This window comes from Myodes glareolus, chromosome 4, assembly GCF_982192425.1.
Source record: "Myodes glareolus chromosome 4, mMyoGla1.1, whole genome shotgun sequence".
Classification (NCBI taxonomy): Eukaryota; Metazoa; Chordata; class Mammalia; order Rodentia; family Cricetidae; genus Myodes; species Myodes glareolus.
In genome coordinates this window covers 5,559,791-5,577,354 of record NC_142029.1, presented here as the reverse complement: position 1 = coordinate 5,577,354, position 17,564 = coordinate 5,559,791, and the positions used below count along the sequence as shown (strand labels likewise).

The 17,564-nt window shown below is 49.5% G+C and overlaps 1 protein-coding gene across 1 annotated transcript in view; it reads left to right on the top strand.

Moving 5' to 3' along the window:
• Positions 1-17,564, top strand: part of Itga9 (integrin subunit alpha 9) — a 306,676-nt gene that overhangs the window by 200,142 nt on the left and 88,970 nt on the right. The gene's annotated exons all lie outside the window — the stretch shown is intronic.

Below are 17,564 nucleotides of genomic sequence, written 5' to 3'. Positions count from 1 at the left end.
AGTGAGTTGAAGTTTATAGATCATGATTCCAAAAGGAAAGGGGAGCTGTTGCGTTCTCTCTCCCCAGTGCCCCTTGGTGCACCCACCCCTGTGAGAGAGGAAGAGGAGGCAGGACACACCCCATTCTACCCTGTTGCTCTGGTGACAGATGTGCAGATGTTTGTAGCTTTTCCTTGTTGGCAGCGTGGGGCTCCGTGACCTGGTGTCCGCATGGAACCTGAATCACTATGAGAACTTACACCTAGGTATTGACATTATGATTCACAACAGGACCAAAATTACAGTTATGAAGTAGCAATGAAAATAATTTTATGGCTGGGGTCACCACACCATGAGGAACTGTATGAAAGGGTCGCAGTATTGGGAAGGTTGAGAATCGTTTGTCTAAGAATTAAGATGGGGACCTCCTGGGAGACCATTCCCCAACACATCAGAACTGCTGTGTCCATGCGCCCAGAACTTCTGTGGTTCTGGAAACAGTGCCCTCTGGTGCAGAGGGCTGGGCACTGGCAGTGGGAAGCCGGTGAAACACCCTGAGGGGCGCAAGTCCTGTGGGCAGGGCTCTTGGCACCCGCCGGCCAGAATCTCACTTCTAGGCTCCTGGAAGTTGTGAGTAGGGTTGCTTAGAGCGCGTCACAGAGCCAGGTGTGGGGCAAGGCCTGTGTGAGCCGAGCATGGGTGACGGTGTCCAGGTGTGGGAAAGACTGTAGTATATTCTCTAGGAGATGGAGGGTTCCGATGTCACCCACAGGTCAGCCACTTCAGTGGCCCAGTAATTGAAGTGGGAGTGTTAACTGATGCTGCCAGATTTTACTTTTCAATCAAAACCAGAACTTGATTTTTATGTTACTTTGGCAGCTAATTAAGATGTTTTCTGAGTGTGGTATAAGCCAAACAAAACATGTCCCTGATTGTATCCAGCCTGTAGGCCTCTGGTCTAGGCTTCTAGCCTAGCTATTCCTTCTATGCACTAGGTCTGTGCCCTAACCTGCTTGTCTGTCATGTGACTCTGTATTACTGGTCAAACCTTTTCCACATCCTTGGTGCGTCTCACATCCTTTCCTTGGCAGCAGACTAACTAGTCAAATATATTAGCATTTAGAGGTTGTGTGTGTATGTGTGTGTGTGTTCATGTGTGCATGCACATGTGTTTAGGGAATGGAAGAGAACAGAAAAGCCAATCCAGATGAAACATCTGTGTTGTCTTTAAAGACAATGACTTTTAGGATAAAATCTATGCTTCGGAACGATAGCAGAAGCTAAGCTGGAGTTTGCGTCTACAGTGTCAAGTGTGAAATGGGGGTTGTGAGCACTGGTGATTTAGCAGGCGCCGACTGAAGCTCCAGCCGTCTCTCGGGTGATCAGTGTGACCCTGGGCCAGGGCAACAATTTCTCGCACTGTGATGTTGGTGTGTGCTAAGGATTAAGTGGAGTCTATGCCAAGTGTGTGTATAATGCATCCCAACTGTGGTAGGCCCCCACCTCCCACCATACGCCACAACATACTATCCAGACCCATGGTTTGCTTGGTGTTCTGGTGGTTCCCACCTTATGACAGAAGGTCCAGCCTATGATTTCTCCAGCTGTGTGATGGTGCAAAGCCACACACTTCTAGCAGAAACTGTGCTTCCAGGTGTGAATTTGAGTCTTTTACTGGGTTGGCGATGTGCAGCGCAATCCTCTCGGGATGCTGGGCACCCTCGGTGACCTCTTACAGGAGGCGCCATCAGACCAGAGAAGCAGGAAGATAGGATTCAGTGGTGAGAGCGGAGGAAGACAGAGGCCTGAGGAAGAAAGGGTGGTCGTGGGCTCGTGTGGGAGAAACAGCCGCAAACAGAGCCCCGCCGAGCTGCCCAGGGCTGTAGTTCCCAGTCCCATGTCATCAGTCACTGAGTCTGGCTGTGGACTTGGTGATGGCTGTCTTCTAATCACCTGGAGAGATTGAGGTGAGGGGATGGCCCTGGGTCCTTCTCCTCCCAGACAAGGCCTAATGAGGGGCATGGTGGTCTATCGAGGAAGCTCGCTTTTGCTGTTTCTGAGAAGGGAACGGTTTGAATTTCCAGTCAGTCTGGGCTTTGCAGTCTTTGGTAACTACCAGGTCAGCTTACATCTTTATGGCAAGTGGCATCAGGGCCGGTGAGTTTGTTTTGATTGTAAAGCGAGTCTTCCCACTAATATCTACCTCTGCCATGGAACGGGTGTTCCGTTTCTCTCGGGAATCTCTCCTCTCACTTTCAAGGCAAGCGACTCAGAACGGCGCCAGATGATAAGGCCTATCAGCTTTCTAATCTGAACTGAGGGAGGATTTGGAAACCTAATGTGTTTGCATAGTTTTATATCTGAGCGGGTAGCTGACTCTTCCGTGGGCAAACGGTTCGGTGTAGGAACCTGTGTGTCCGTGCACACGAACAAAGCGATGTGTGTCAGTGGGGCTGAGGAGTCAGGCATTGCGGGGGCAGAAGTGCACCCCAACCTTCTGTGTGCGAGCAAAGTACAGTTGGCTTTCCTTCACTCTTTGCTGCTCCCCTGGCCACAGAACGTGCTGATCGCCCTTGCGCTCTGCTGTCTCCGGTGTCTCTTATCAAGTTAATAGTCGCCTCCAGGAAAAGGCTACCCTCAGATGTTTATAGCCGTCTTGGTCTGGCCATTAAGATGATGAATGAACTCACTGCTAACCCTTGTAAGAGAGCCCTTGGGGGGGGAAATCAATACTTAGAAAATAATAAGTCTCTTCCGCCCCCTTCCTGTCTTTAATCCGATACCCTGAGCCTCCTGGTGACTTTACCTTGAACTTCCTGCATAATGCCAAGAGGAGCTCCTCACCTGGCCCTGATCCAGGTGCCACTCTTGTCCTTCTTTCTCCCTGGGGCTCACTTCCTGTTTGGGTTGCTTCTGAAGTTCCTGCCCTTTGCCCATAAAGAGCTGGGAGAAGGTAGAGGAGGGCAGGTACCCAGAGACCAGGACTGCGGTCTCTAACCAGTGTCTCTCTGGACTGGCATGGAGGCGCGGAAATAAAGACACAACTCACATGGTTTTATCGGGAGGGAGATTTTCAGTGGTTCCCTCATGAAGTCCTGAGTTCACATCCTGAAGAATTCCTCTTGCTTTATTCTCCAAAAAGCTTTTATACCAAAACATAAACTGAGGGGCAAATACCCCAGCATTCTATCTCCTGGGTAACCAGGTGAATGGCTTTTAGTCAGGTCAGCTACCTGTGTGTTCTGTATGTGCTACCTGTCCGTAAAGGAGCAAAACAACATCCTGACCCTTTGTTCAGGCAGCACAGGCCTGTCTGGCAGGGTACGTGACCACCTCAGGCGGGGCCTATGGCTTCAGAGCCTGGCTGCCACACCATATAGAAATATGGGCCTACATTAAGTAAATTAATCCAACCTCAGGAAAAAAAAAAACTTTCCCTCTCATTTGTGGCTCCTACATTTTATATCGTCACATAGCATATGTCCGTGTACATTAAATGAAAGTGGAAGCGAGACTGCGGAAGATAGCAATGGGTGCTAGGCAGTGAGAGGGCAGGAAAACAGGACATATGAAACAAATGCACACAAGAGCTCTAAATTTAAAATAACATCTTCGAAATGGGGACCTTGCGGCAGCTTGCCATGCAGGAAGGAAGCAGTGATAAGAGCCCTTTGATAATGGGCACAAAGCTAAGTTGTGTGTATACTGGAAAAATACAAGAAACTTGAAGCTGGGAGAGATGTTTAGGGTTCCAGGTGAAACTCCCAGGACCCGCTCAAGGTAGACAAGGCAGGACCAGGGATGTGGCTCAGTGGTAGAGCACTCACAGAGCGTGCTCAAGACCAGTATGTTTGAAATACTTCCAACGAAATATTTCAAATGAAGCGCTTCAGTGTGTTTAAAATATGCAAAATACACCTGGGGTGACAGGCACACGCCATCATGCCTACCTAATACACCTGGGGTAACAGGCACATACCACCATGCCTGTCTAATACATCTGGGGTTACTGCACACGCCATCATGCCTACCTAATACACCTGGGGTTACTGCACACGCCATCATGCCTACCTAATACACCCAGGGTTACTGCACACGCCATCATGCCTACCTGATACACCTGGGGTTACTGCACACACCATCATGCTTACCTAATACACCTGGGGTTACTGCACACGCCATCATGCCTACCTGATACACCTGGGGTTACTGCACACGCCATCATGCCTACCTAATACACCTGGGGTTACTGCACACGCCATCATGCCTACCTAATACACCTGGGGTTACTGCACACGCCATCATGCCTACCTAATACACCTGAGGTTACTGCACACGCCATCATGCCTACCTAATACACCTGGGGTTACTGCACACGCCATCATGCCTACCTAATACACCTGGGGTTACTGCACACGCCATCATGTCTACCTAATACACCTGGGGTTACTACACACGCCATCATGCCTACCTAAATTTATTATCCATTTTAGACCCAGTGTCAGTACAGCACTGTTGCTGGCTTCTGATTTCTTCCCGGGTCATCGTTCCCAGACAAGGCAGAGGTAGGAAGTAGGCTGCCTGTGGAGAGCCCGTTATCCAAGAGGCCAGGGAAATCAAACGTGTTGATCCCCTGATCACCTTCGATTCCTTCCCTCTTCCTGCTAGTTTTTGCCCCAACCCCACCCACCCCTGTGCCCTGCACACACCTGCCCCACTCTCGTTTGCTTTTCTGGGTGTGCGTGAGTATATACATTTCCCCATTTGCATGGGTGCACATGTGTGCGCAGATGTGGAAGCCTGAAGTTGGTGTCAGCGTTCTTTTTCCACCTTATCCATTGAGTCAAGGTCTCAACTGAACCAGATAAGCCTCCATGCCTACTTTGCAGTTATGTGGGTTCTGGGGATCAAACTCAAGTCTTCATGTTTCCTAAGCAATTGTTTTAGCCACTAAGGCATCGCCCCAGCCCTGCTTTTATATTTTATTTATTTATTTACTTTAATCCCTGTACCTGTGACTCTTTCAAAATCTATTTGGCCCTCAGGTTGCTGGAGCTTATTTATCCATGGTTCAGAAATAGCCACAAATGCCAGGACCTGAACAGCAACCTCAGGCTACTGGTCAGAGTTGTCAAAGGCCAGCACACAATTCAGGCCACCTCTGAGCTGTTCTTTCTGGAGACCGGTTTCATAGATGTCTTTCATGACTCCCATCTCAGCGTCAGAATGTTTGGGGGTTTGTGTGTGACTTCAATGTTTTCCCTCAAGTGATGCTGTCTGGCGCATTTTACCCTCATAATGTAACCTGCTAGAAGCCTGTAAGTCTACTTTGTTGAAATTGGGTCCGTGAGGTTTGACTAGAACCCAGTCTTGTCCGGTTAAGTCTGAAGTTTCGTATCAATGATTGCTTTCTTTTTCATGGACTATTTATACCTAAAATGTTGGTGTGTTCATATAACTTTCCTTTTGACCTTTTAAGGAAGTGAATTCTATTTTTAAAGTTCCACCCCCTTAAAGAATGAAGTATGTTGCTGCTTTCATTTCTAATATTTTGCTTAGTGTATTTGTCTCTATAGTCGTAAGCAGGAATCTTCTCTTAGCTTGCTCTCCTGTGTGGTTTTGGTCAGGTTTCGATGCTGGACTTTTGCTAGAATTTTCTAAGATAAATAGAAAGCCTGAATTCTTCTTGGTAGTCGGAAGACATGTAACTCGTAAAGTTATAACAGTGGGGCATGGCAGGGACAGCCCTTGCTGGGTGCTCATTTCTCTGTCACACTCTATGCTCAGCCACTAGCTTTTTAAAACATGTTTTTGCCCCACAACAACTCAGTGTCCCCTTATGAGCTCCGTTTTCCAGAGGAGGAAACCAAGGTTTAGCAAGGCTCGGCTGCTAAAACTGGACATTGGGATTTAGGCACAGACAGGCTGACTCCAGAGGTCTCTCTCTTGCATCTTTTTTGCATAAAGAGGCTAATTTGCATGTCTGATGGTCTCTGGCTGCCCACCTGGCTTGTAGCTATTACCCTCTGGAAGGCCAGGTGCTTAGTGAATGACATCTTTCCCATTACATCACTGCCCATTTTTCTTGTGTAGGGGGCAGCAGGCAGGAAGCATTGATGAATTTTCTGGGGCAGCTGTGTTTTGTCTAAACAAGGCTCTCTTTAGCACCCCAAGAGTGCTGGCACGGAGACCTAACCCCTACCAGGCTTCCACTAGAGGAAGCCTTCCTGTGGTGCCCGTGTGTCGCCACACTGGATTCTGGGAGATGGCAGGGCTTCGCTGCCTTTTCAATTTCTCCTCTGGAACTAAAACTTGTCCCCAGGTGAACTCCGCTAAAGGAATATGGCACTTAGGAGTTTTGCCCTTGAGCGGGCCAGGAAGGTGGAAAAAACACAATCTGCCCATTTTCCCTTCTGCCTGTTGAGTACCGGACAGTTGGCAAAAGTTGCGAGAGGTAGAGTCAGCGCCCCGCGATGATGCCGGACGGTTTCGCTCTGTGTGTGACTCAGCCTCATTTCCGCAGCTCAGATCCAAATGTTGTTGGGGGAAAAGGAGACACTCTTGCTATACACCCAAGTCACTTGGAGGAGGCTAGTGGCGTGGCACAGTGGGAATGCCAAGGATGCGGGTACCTGATGGAATGGATCACATGGCAATCAGAATCCTATAACCGATATATAATAGAATCTGGGTCTCTGCTGGGTGATTGACAGCAGGGATTTTCATAGGAGAACAGCTCGGTTTGTTGTTGTTGTTGTTGTTGTTTGTTTGTTTGTTTGTTTTGTTTTATACCAAATAGTCAAAAGCAATTTCAACTAAAAAAAGACTGAGTGGATTAAATAGCATCTCATTTGCCCAGCCCAGGGACTAACATCGATGTCTTGGATGTCTACAGAAATTGCTCCCCGTGTCAAGCGCTACGCTTGAGAATGGGAACCAGGTTGTTACATACTGCCTGGTTTGGTCTGAGCAACGTCAGCATCCTGCCTACTCGTTACTCAGAAAGAGGAGACTGTACATCTGAGTATTTAGTGTGAGATTTATAAACAGAGTAGACAGGTGCCCCGCAGCCAACCGCCTCACGAACCCTCTGGGGGATGGGTCTGCACAGGGGCTCGGGAGCTGTGGCTGTGGTAGACAGAACAGGCCTGGGGTCAGGAAAGATGCCCCAGTGCGTCCTGGAAGACATTAGGGAAAGGGCAGTCCTGGGACTAGGAGGGATGTGAGCTGTAGAAAGGATAGATTGGAAAGAGACGAGATCTCCTGAGTGTGGGGTCATGGGAAAGGGTAGAAGGGGAGAGGGGAGGAAGGGAGGGGAGCAGAGAAAAATGTATAGTGCAATAAAAACAATAAAAAATTGATAAAATAAAAGATAGTAAGGATGGAGTGGCTTAAGAAGAATGGAGAGAAAGGAGACTTGAAACCTGGCTGACGCATTCAGCGAGGACCAGATGGCACAAGTCCTGGGAGACCACAACGAGATGTTCACACATAAATGGTAGAGGACGCTGAGTGTGTTGTGTGACAGCTTCTGTTTTTCCTGAATATTAGAGCCTATAATAGACTTACAAAATGCCATCAAAATGTCCTAGCCCAACTGTTGGCTGAAAAAGGGAGGGCAAAAACTAAACATCTTTTATAGAGGTCTTTAAATTGCAGCCAGAGTGGATATCATCAAAAATGAGCATTAACTGTTGATTGAATCCAAGCTTTAAATCTAACCTTTGCCATAGCAGAATACATATTAATACAAGCTGGGAAAGGCCTGAAGTGTCACATCCCACAGAGGGAGCAGCCCTCTCATAAGGGAAATGGTCCAGTGCAGTCCCAAAGCCAGGTGTGCCAAAGTTCAAGTCCTCCTTTGAGGAACCCAGTGGATTCAGAACAGCCCCCGTCTGAACATGTGGATCAGTATGGAAGAAACTGGGCTCTCTCAAAACCTATTTCCCTGCTCAAGGCTCCCAAGGCCTGTTCTCTACCTGCTCTTCAAACCAGCACTTTGGTCAGATAGTTCAGGGATGTGATATTAGTTTTGGCTTCTGGGAACAAAGCTTCTCTTCCTTAGCTGAGAGTATGCGCATCAGTTTTATGTCCAGCGTGTGCTATGAACTGAGCGTCATGTTGAGCACTGGGCTTTTTGAAAGACCCAATGTCCTCAGATTCCCGAGACTTCGCTGGTCCAGCCCAAGTGAGCTCTCACTCACCGCTGAACCTGCTCATCTGCTCATCTGGAAGGAAGGAATGTTCTAGTGGGGACAGAGCCATGTCGCATCATCCGTTCCGGAAGTCAGGCACTTCCCTTCCTTGTGAGGACTTCAGGGAGAGGCACCAGGAAACGGAAAGGTGAGGAGAGAGTAATAGTTTCCACGGGATGAGGGCGTGCCGCTCTCTCTGTGGACGTAGATAAAAATAAAAGACGAGGCCGGGCTTTTGCTGAGGAAGGGACTGGCCCTTCTTTCTCTTTTAATCTCGCTTAGATTATTTTCTGTATATGAAAGTTTGCCTCCATGTATGTCTGTGTACCACCTGCATGCAGTGCCCACGGACATCAGAAGATGGCGTTAGGTCCCCTGGAACTGGATTCACAGGTGGTTGTGAGCCATCATGCGGATGCTGGGAACTAAATCTTGGTCCTCTGCAAGAACAGCAGTGGTGTTAGCCTTGAGCAGTCCTCTCCAGCCCCAGGAGTGGGTTCTCTCCTCCCCCACTGCACACGTCCTGATTTTACTCAGGGCAGCTGTTTGGGAGCGTCTTTCTTCCTCCCTCCAAGCTAGCTGGGTGCCCCTCCCATCCACACCTTGTAGGAATCTGTCTCAGTTGGACAACCTAGGATAGCTGGATTCAGTTTTTCCCTAAGTGGTGTTTTTCAGACTATTGCTTTTCCGAAGATTTATTGACCCAAAGGCAAGTGGTTGCCTGCCGTGTGCCAGCCCTGCGAGGAAGGCGTGATGCAAGCAAGGAGTTGAGTAGTGGTCCCAGACAGCAAGAAAAAAGAGATGGCAAGCCACTGTGATTGTGCTTTGGAAGCTCAGTGCTGGCAGTATTTGGGGCCCTTTGAGGCGCATTAGCAGTTAGGCAGCAATGTTCACCCAAAGGACAGGAGACTAGAACAGTCTTCATGTACCAGCTTCATTCCTGGTTGGTTGAGTGTGCTGGTCAGGGGATCACTTGCATGTGAGTGTTCCTAGAACCTTCTGTTGAAGACAACACAGAGCTGATGTCAGGGCTGGGCCAAGAGGGATTTAACTAAACCTGTGTCTGACTCAGCCCCAGCCCAGCTTGTCATTGCTGGCTGTCTTCAAAGCAAAAGGTGGCAGCTAGCTCTCCTCCATCCACAACTGTGTAGTGAGATTTTCTCCAAACGCAGAGAGAGCAGTCTCCAGAAGTTCTCCCTTATCCGTGATGCCAGCCACTCACCATCCTTTTCAGTTCAGAAATACTAAATTAAAAATTGCCGAAAGAAACCGTGGATGAGTTCAATTGCACTGCACTCTGACCAACTCAGTGAACTCCCGTGCCTCCCACCTTGATCCTGGCTGGCATATGAACCGTTTCTCTGTGCAGAGTGTCCATGCTGTATGTCCTCCCCCCCCCCCAGGACTCGCTTTAATAGCTGCTTACGGTCTCAGATGAACTGCCTTTGATTTCAAAGCACCTATGTTCTATTCAATCATGCTGTATTTAATCATGGGTAGTGTGATGCAAGGGAGACCCCAGGGCATAAAGCCTGGGAGCACAGATTAACGCCAGCCCAGACTGGAAAAGTGGGGCCTGTAGGTGGAGCACTGCCTGTGGTTTTAGGCTTCCACTGGGAATCTTAACCATACTTGGGGATAAAAGGGAACAATCTGTGGATTAGGTAGAAAGAAGAGGTAAGAGTCTGTACCTTGGAAGGTGAGCAGGGTTTGAATCTAGACCTGGCCTCTTTCTTGTCGTTTTACATACATAAATTAGAAAATTTTTAGACAGGCATGGTGGTGCAAGCCCATAATCCCAGCACCTGGAAAGGAGAAGGAGAGTGAAGAGTTCTAGATCAGCCTTGGCTGTGTAGCAAGCTCAAGACCAAAAGCCCATCTTAAAATAATAATAATAATAATAATATAAATAAAAATTAAAGTTTTAATGTGAAATTATCTCAAAGCAGAACGTTAAAGCTGCACTTTTCAGGAAACCTAGAGCTACAAACCGTACTTCCAAAAAGGAATTTGGGTTATTTACTTTTGTCACGGCTCCGTCTGCTACTGAATGCGTCAGACTAAAAGCAGCTCTCTGAGATCAGGTCGAACATAGCCCAGGCTGGCCCTGCTCACCACATAGCCAAGCTGACCTTGAACTCCTGATCTTCGTGCTTCTGCTCTCCAAGTGCTGGGGTAACAGGCGTGCGTGCGTGTGCTGCTTAGTTTTCTATCAGCCTGATGTGAGCTAGAGTCATTTCGGAAGTAGAAACCTCAGCTGAGAAAATGCCCCTGATGAACCTGTAGGCAGGTTTGCCCCCTGATGAACCTGTAGGCAGGTTTGCCCCCGAGCGGCCTGTAGGCAGGTTTGCCCCCTGAACGGCCTGTAGGCAGGTTGCTCCCCCCATGGACCTGTAGGTAGGTTCCCCCCCCCCATGGACCTGTGGGCAGGTTTGCCCCCCAGCGGCCTGTAGGCAGGTTTGCTCCTGAGCGGCCTGTAGGCAGGTTTGCCTCCCCCCACCCATGGACCTGTAGGCAGGTTTGCTCCTGAGCGACCCGTAGGCAGGTTTGCCCCCTGAGCGGCCTGTAGGCAGGTCATCTGTGGAGCATTTTCTTGTTGACTATTGAAGCTTCATGTGGAAGGGTTTTTCTCGCTGTGAGCAGTGTCACCGCTGATCAGCGGTCCTGAATGAAGAAATAAAACAGGCTGAGTAAGCCATGGGAAGGAAGCCAGGAAGCAGCCCTCCTCTGTGGCTTCAGCGCCTGCTTCCAGGTTCCTGCCCTGACTTCCTCAGGTGATGACTGTGATGTGAACGTGGACGCTGACATCAGCCCTCCCCCAACACATGATTTTTGGCCATGGTGTTTTGTCACTAGAAACCCTGGCTCAGACAGGCCTGCCCCAGCGCGTCTGGGTCATAGTGAAAGTTTAAAAAGAGGAGAAAAGAAAGAAACTTTTTAATGGAGTTCTGTGTATTTCCGATAAAAATAAATAGGTGTGCTTCGGTAATTTACAGATATTTACTTAAGGAGGCATGTCTTAAGGAGGCAAGCGCTCTTCTGTCCCAGTGGCCTGAGCACGAACCCCCTGACTGAGCCTTCCTTCCCCTGACTGACTGAGCCTTCCCCTGACTGAGCACACCCTCCCGGGTGAGGGAAAGCGCCTCTTCGAAGGTCTTTGTGAAGGAGCTTTCTTGGTTTCTTTGTTTGTTTAATTAATTTTTTTATTTTGTATGTGTTGGTGTTTTGTCTGCATGTATGTGATGGTGTCAGATCTTGGAGTTACAGACAGGTGTGAGCTGCCATGTGGGTGCTGGGAATTGAACCTGGGTCCTCTGGAAGAGCAGTCAGTGCTCTGAACCCCTGAGCCACCTCTCCTCTCCAGCCCTCTTTTTTTTTTTTTAATGTTTATCATCTACTTGTATTACTTTTTATTTGCAGTACCTTCCAGTACTTTAGTGTAGCATGAATTCTAATTGGTCTTCATAATAAAAACTCGGAGTCAGCTCTCAGGGGGTGAAAGCTGAAGGATCGGAGAAGCAGCCACTAGAGTCCTTACCTCTACCCGTGCTCAGATCGAAGGAGCAATCCTGTCCTCAGACTGCATCCTCGGACTGCATCCTCAGACTGACTGCCCTGAGCTCCTGTCTCCTCCTGCCTTATATTCCTCTCTCCACCCAGCCATATCCCTTCCTGTCTCCACCTCCCTAGGGCTGGGATTTAAGGTGGTGCTTCCAAATGCTGGGATCACTCTTGTGTGAGTTCCATTTCTTTTTTTTTGGGGGGGGGGCTTTTTCAAAATAGGGTTTCTCTGTAGTTTTGGAGCCTGTCCCGGAACTAGCTCCTATAGACCTGGCTGGCCTCAAACTCACAGGGATTCTCCTGCCTCTGCCTCCTGCGTGCTAGGATTAAAGGTGTGTGCCAGCACTACCTGGTTCGAATTCTATTTCTTTTAGACAGATCCAATTTTGTGTAGCCCAGGGTGGCCTTGAACTCACAGAGATCCCTCGGCCTCTGTCTCCCGTATCCTGGGATTAAAAGTGCGCCACCACTGCCTGGCCCCTGGTGTCTTAGCTCTGCACTCTGGTCTTCAGGCAAGCTTTGTTTGTTAAAGCACAAACAAAATATCACTGCACTTTAGGGACAATAAATAGAGCTGAAGGTCTCTTCTGAGGTGGTGTGTTTTTCACGTTCAGAGGTTTATCCCTCAGTTCCGATCCCCAAGGGACATGGGGACAAGGTGGAAATGAGGTGAGGCCAGGGTTTCTCACACATACCCCACCTCTCCCCAGGCCTGGTCCCTTCTTTCTGGAAGGTGGGCTCAGCACTCACAGCCCTGTGAGATCCCCCACTGCTGCCGTCAACTTCTTCCTGCACACAGCAGTTCTGTTTCTTGGTCCTTCCACGGACTGAGAAGAGTAGAAAGTGGGCGTGCACAAGCCCAGGCGGCCTCCGGCCTTCGCGGGCAGCCCAGGTTGTGTGCAGGTAACCGCGTGGTTGAAAGGCCTTGGGTGTGGGTTCAAGGAGGTAATGAGATAAACTGTCGGAGGTGGGGAGTTTATTACAAGGGCCGTTAATGCCCTGAGCAAACTGACGTAGATCACAGCGTGGTGGGGCCTCTGAGGAGATTTCAGTCCCCCCTCCCCGCACCAGAGACAGACAGATGGTGGGGTCTCTGAAGAAAGGAAATCGGGACACACATGGAAGAAGGTGGGAGTCTCTGCTTACACTTCTCCAAGGATGAGACAGTATCAGGGCAAAAACCTGCAATCAGACTGACTGTCAGTAGCTGTGGAGATCTGTAAGGGGGAAAGGCTGTGCAGATACTGAGGCTTGGACAGCAGAGAGATTCTAGCATTAGAGTCTTAACAGTGACCCTTGTTGCCCTTTCCCGGGTGCTAGGTGGGACCCACAGGGCTCCAGCATGCTCTCACTCTTCCCAGAGACTGTGTACCTGTTAGTGTAACAAGCCACCCTAGCATTTATTGACTTATTACAATAATCATTTATTATTGCTCCTCATGTAGACATTAGCTCTGGACCAGGTTTGGCTTCCTGGCTGACCTTGCTTAGGGTTCATGGTTGCCTGGCAGATCAGCTGTTGTCTGTAGTGAAGGAATGACCAAGCCATGTGGCTGGCATCTGTCAGCAAACTAACCAGTGCTCACATGGTCTTGGCAGGATTCCAAAAGAGCAAATGGAAGCCTCAAAGCCTCTTAGACCAGGGCTTGGAAGAGGCATAGCATAGTTTCAGCTGCATTCTAGTGGCTGGATCCAGTCACAAGTCCTGCTCAAGTTCAGAGTGAGGAAAGTCAAGTTGACCTCATGATGGGAACAGCAAGAGAAAAAAAAAACCGTGAAGAAATAAGGACACAAGGGAGGATGGAGAATTGTGGCCATTTTTTACAAACCCTACCCTAGATCCTGAGACAAGTGTGTTTGTAGCTATGTTTTAACGAGAACATCTTGCTCCCCAGGTGACAGCTGACAAATTTAATTAAGATGGTTCCACTAGCTGCTAGCCAGTAGGAGCCAGAGATGTTGTCTAGGGATCCGGGGTTGCTGCGATGCTCTGAGACTTCTCTCGTTGCTGGAGAGCTGGTCATAGCCGCTGGAAGGAGCCATGCTCTTTTCCCACTGGGTCCCCCCAACAGGTGACTTGAATGTCACAGTGACCAGCTTCCTTTATAGCAGCCTACCTACAAGAGTGAGTATATGGCCAAAGCTGGCCTTTGGTGACTTCCTCAACCCCCAGAGGCTACACTGCAATTCTTTTACCACATCTGTTCTTCAGGAATAGGTCACTAAGTTTGGCCCACAGTCAGGGGAAAACCAGACTCCTCCATCTAGGAGCACTGACTAGTTCCTGGGAGCTATGTAAAGCCACCGTGCTAGGAGCAGACAGTCTCGGTTTACGAGCTAAGTACCCACGACGGTGTATAGCAGTCATTAGACACAGAATCTCAGCCCACATCACATTCAACAGCTGAGGGCCTGAGGACACAGGCCATCATCAAGGCCCCCTCGGACTTAGGCTTCCCCTCAGAGGGTCCCGGAAGGCTACAGAGGGTCCGTGTAAGTCCAGGCTTTCATACATTCTACCCTAGAGTGCTCTAGTGAGTACCCCAAGATGCCTTTGGTACTTGGAGCATCGCAGCCCTTCCTTCCTCCATGGAGGAGCTGGGTCTCAGTGCTACAGCTCACAGGCCACTCTCAGGAGTGGGTTCCACCTCGCTCTGCTGGGCTCTTGCTGGGGCTCAGAATTCGGTGAGCATTTACAACCGGTTTTTGCTCTTTCGAGCCAAACAATAGAAGACTCAATCTCCTCTACCATGAGTGAACAGAAACATTGTTCTGAAAAGTGAAAACCTAAGATTGACTTGGGCCACGGCTTCCCAATGGACCTCTGAGAGTTCTGGTGATGAACCCCATCTGTCAGCTTCTCTTCTGTTTTGGCTCCCACTTCAGACAAGCCTGTCCCCGTAGGGTCACAAGATCATTGCCAGACCACTGTGAAGAACTGACTTCCTTAAGTTCTAGGGAAGTTTCAGAGTCTCACTGGGCTGATAAACATAAACCTGGGCCACATGGTCCTGTTTTAGCGGGGTGGGGATGAGACTGAGTGCCCTTATACTGGCGGGCCAAGAGTAGGCTGAGGTGGTGGGTGTGGCAGAGGTATGTGCCATAGGGCCACTGTTTCTCCGTTTACCAGTGAAGAGATGGGGGCCCGGAGCAGGCAATCTGGCTAAAAACTCACAGCCATGAGCTCACGGCTCTTGCCACTCCTGCCCTGCATGTTGGTAAAGGAAGACTTTGTTTCCACCCAACCCCCATCCACCTCAGTGCTATCCCATCGCAAGTGTCTGCCTAACACTACTCTGTGACCAGCAGCTTTGGAAGTGTTAGGGTAGGAGCATGGGACAGCAAGGACAGGAGAGAGACTGTGCGCCTCTCTGCTCAGACAGGAACTCTGCCAGGTGCCCTGGTCCCTAGATAGGAGCCTTGGCAATCTGAACATTCGCACGCTCCTCCCCTTGCCTGGCTGCACTGCCTGTGTGTGAGGTTGAAACAAAGACTCCCTCCCTCCCCAGATGTAGGTTTGGAGAGGAGTTATATGTCCTCTGCTGAGCACATGTTGGGGAGGAGCCCCCCCCAAAAAAAAGCCCACCTTTATCAGAGAATCTATTGGCAGCCGATGACTGCTGAGGGAGAAATCACGCTCCTTTGGGAATGTGGCCACTGGTAGATTTCTTACAGATGGCCAAACACCCATGCAAACGTGAGCAGCATCAAGTAATAGCAAAACAATAAAAGCAAAGACATGGAGCCAGTCCACAGACGAGGTCAGAGGCACTAGGGAGTTGGATGAGGTAGATGAATGTGAACAGTATTCATTATGTGTGTGAAACTTTCAAAGAATAAAAATACTGTCGTTGTTGTTTTTAATTATCTGTTAAGATGTGTTGATGCCCCCTTCCCTCAAGGCCCTCTTCTAGAAGGTTCCAGATGAAGGAGCTGACGTCTGGCTCCAAAGGCAACATAGGACAGTAGATGGAACCACAGAGAAAGGAAGGACTCAAAGAGACAGAAACAAAACAAACCCCCGCCCCCAGGTAAACAGGCCTTCAGAATGAGGAAGCCAAGGCCTCTGGAGTGGGTCAGAATGCCAGACACTTTCAGCCCTTGCTCATGAAGCCATGGCAGGGCAAGAGATTGGAGCCTCGTGTCAAAGGAAACACTCACTGCTTTTCCCAAAAACCCTGTAGAGCTTATGAAGGAGCTGCTGGCTGGGACCCAGAGGTGGACAGGTTCACCGTTGATTGTTAGGGGTCTCCTGCCAGCTGCCCACACCTTGGTCTGTCCACAGTCACACCCCCGTTCCCTCTGGCTAAAGATGACAAGGCAGGCAGCTGAGAGACCTTCCCAGTCTTTGTTTCTGGTGGGGGAGCCCCCAGACCAGGGTCTAGCCCATGGATTCAGACACTGCGCTTGAAACGATTTCTGTAAGATGGAAATCAGGTGGCGCTCAGGTGGCGCTCCAGCCTCCATGGTGCCAAGATGGAGGGTGACTGTGCAGTGGGGTCCTGGGCGGGATACTCACTGCCAAGATGGTCTCAGAAGACAGCCTGGGCCAGAACACATACAGGGGATGGAGCCACGTGAGGCTGTTAAAGTCTTGGTTTCAGGCACTTCATTGCCATTGTGCAAGCTGTCAAGGTTCTTGATTCCTTGTTCTCCTCCTCTGGGCAATGGAGAATGAGACTTAAAAAGGCGTGGCTTGAGGAAGTTGCAGGTTGAGCGTCTCTTACCCAAAATGCTTGGTTCAGAGCTATTTCAGATGCCAAATGCTTTAGACTCGGGATGCCCAACTTGCACCTGCAAATGTTAGTTCATTTCCTCCTCCTCAGCTTGTCCTCACAGTTGAGCCAGGTGAGGTCCCCTTTCCAGCTCCGTATTTTTATGAGCAGGCTGGAAGCAACCTGGGAAAAGTGGGTGCTGATGGCCCTGGAGGGATCCATCAGAGGAAGGGAGTCCTCCAAACGTCCCAGAATCCCTGTACTCTGAGCTACAAGGAGCACTGGGCATTCAGTGGATCGCAGATCAGTGCCCACCCTTCCCTGTGACTGCCCTCAGAGATCCAGTTCGGGATCTTTCCATTCAAGAGAAGGAAACACTGAAAGTATCTCCCAGCATCTAACCAACCCACTCACTGAATAACCAGGAAGTCATAGGTTCCCCCTATTCAATCAGAAACTGGCTGGGTGTCTGTAACTGGCCGTCTGTCTGCATTTTGACAGGCTACTTGGTGATAGACGCATGCTAATGTGTGAGATGGATAGGTGATTGCAAAACCGAGGGAAAAAATGTCTTCCACAGACTCTCCAAAACCCCCTTCTCAGACTGACAAACTGACAGACTGACGGCCTCCTGTGTGCAGTGTGTCATCTAGACCAGACTGCCGGGCTTGAGGTTTAGCTCTCCTGAAGGACCGTGGGCATGTGTGACCATGAACAAGTTTTAGAACCATCAGTGAACCCCTGAATCCTCATCTAAAACAGGTGACCATACACCTGTCCTGTCAGATTGTTGAGAAGCACACTGTGAGGTCAGTCATAGCCTAGAGTCTCCATGCAAGAGAGCTCAGTGAGGGATTGTCTAGTTAGGGTGGCCTGTAGGGTATCTGTGGGAGGTTGTCTGATTGCCTTGACTGATGCAAAAGACACACCATCCTAGAATTCGCAGTAGCCCTAATTCAAGCCTACGTATTCACCCTTCTAGTCAGCCTATATTTACATGATAACCTGAAAGTGGGCAACGCCAGACTGGGGCCCTAGACTGTGTAAGGCAGAGGAAGCTAGCGGAGCACTAAACATGCGGCATTGTCTCTGCTCTCGACTGTCCGTGTGATGT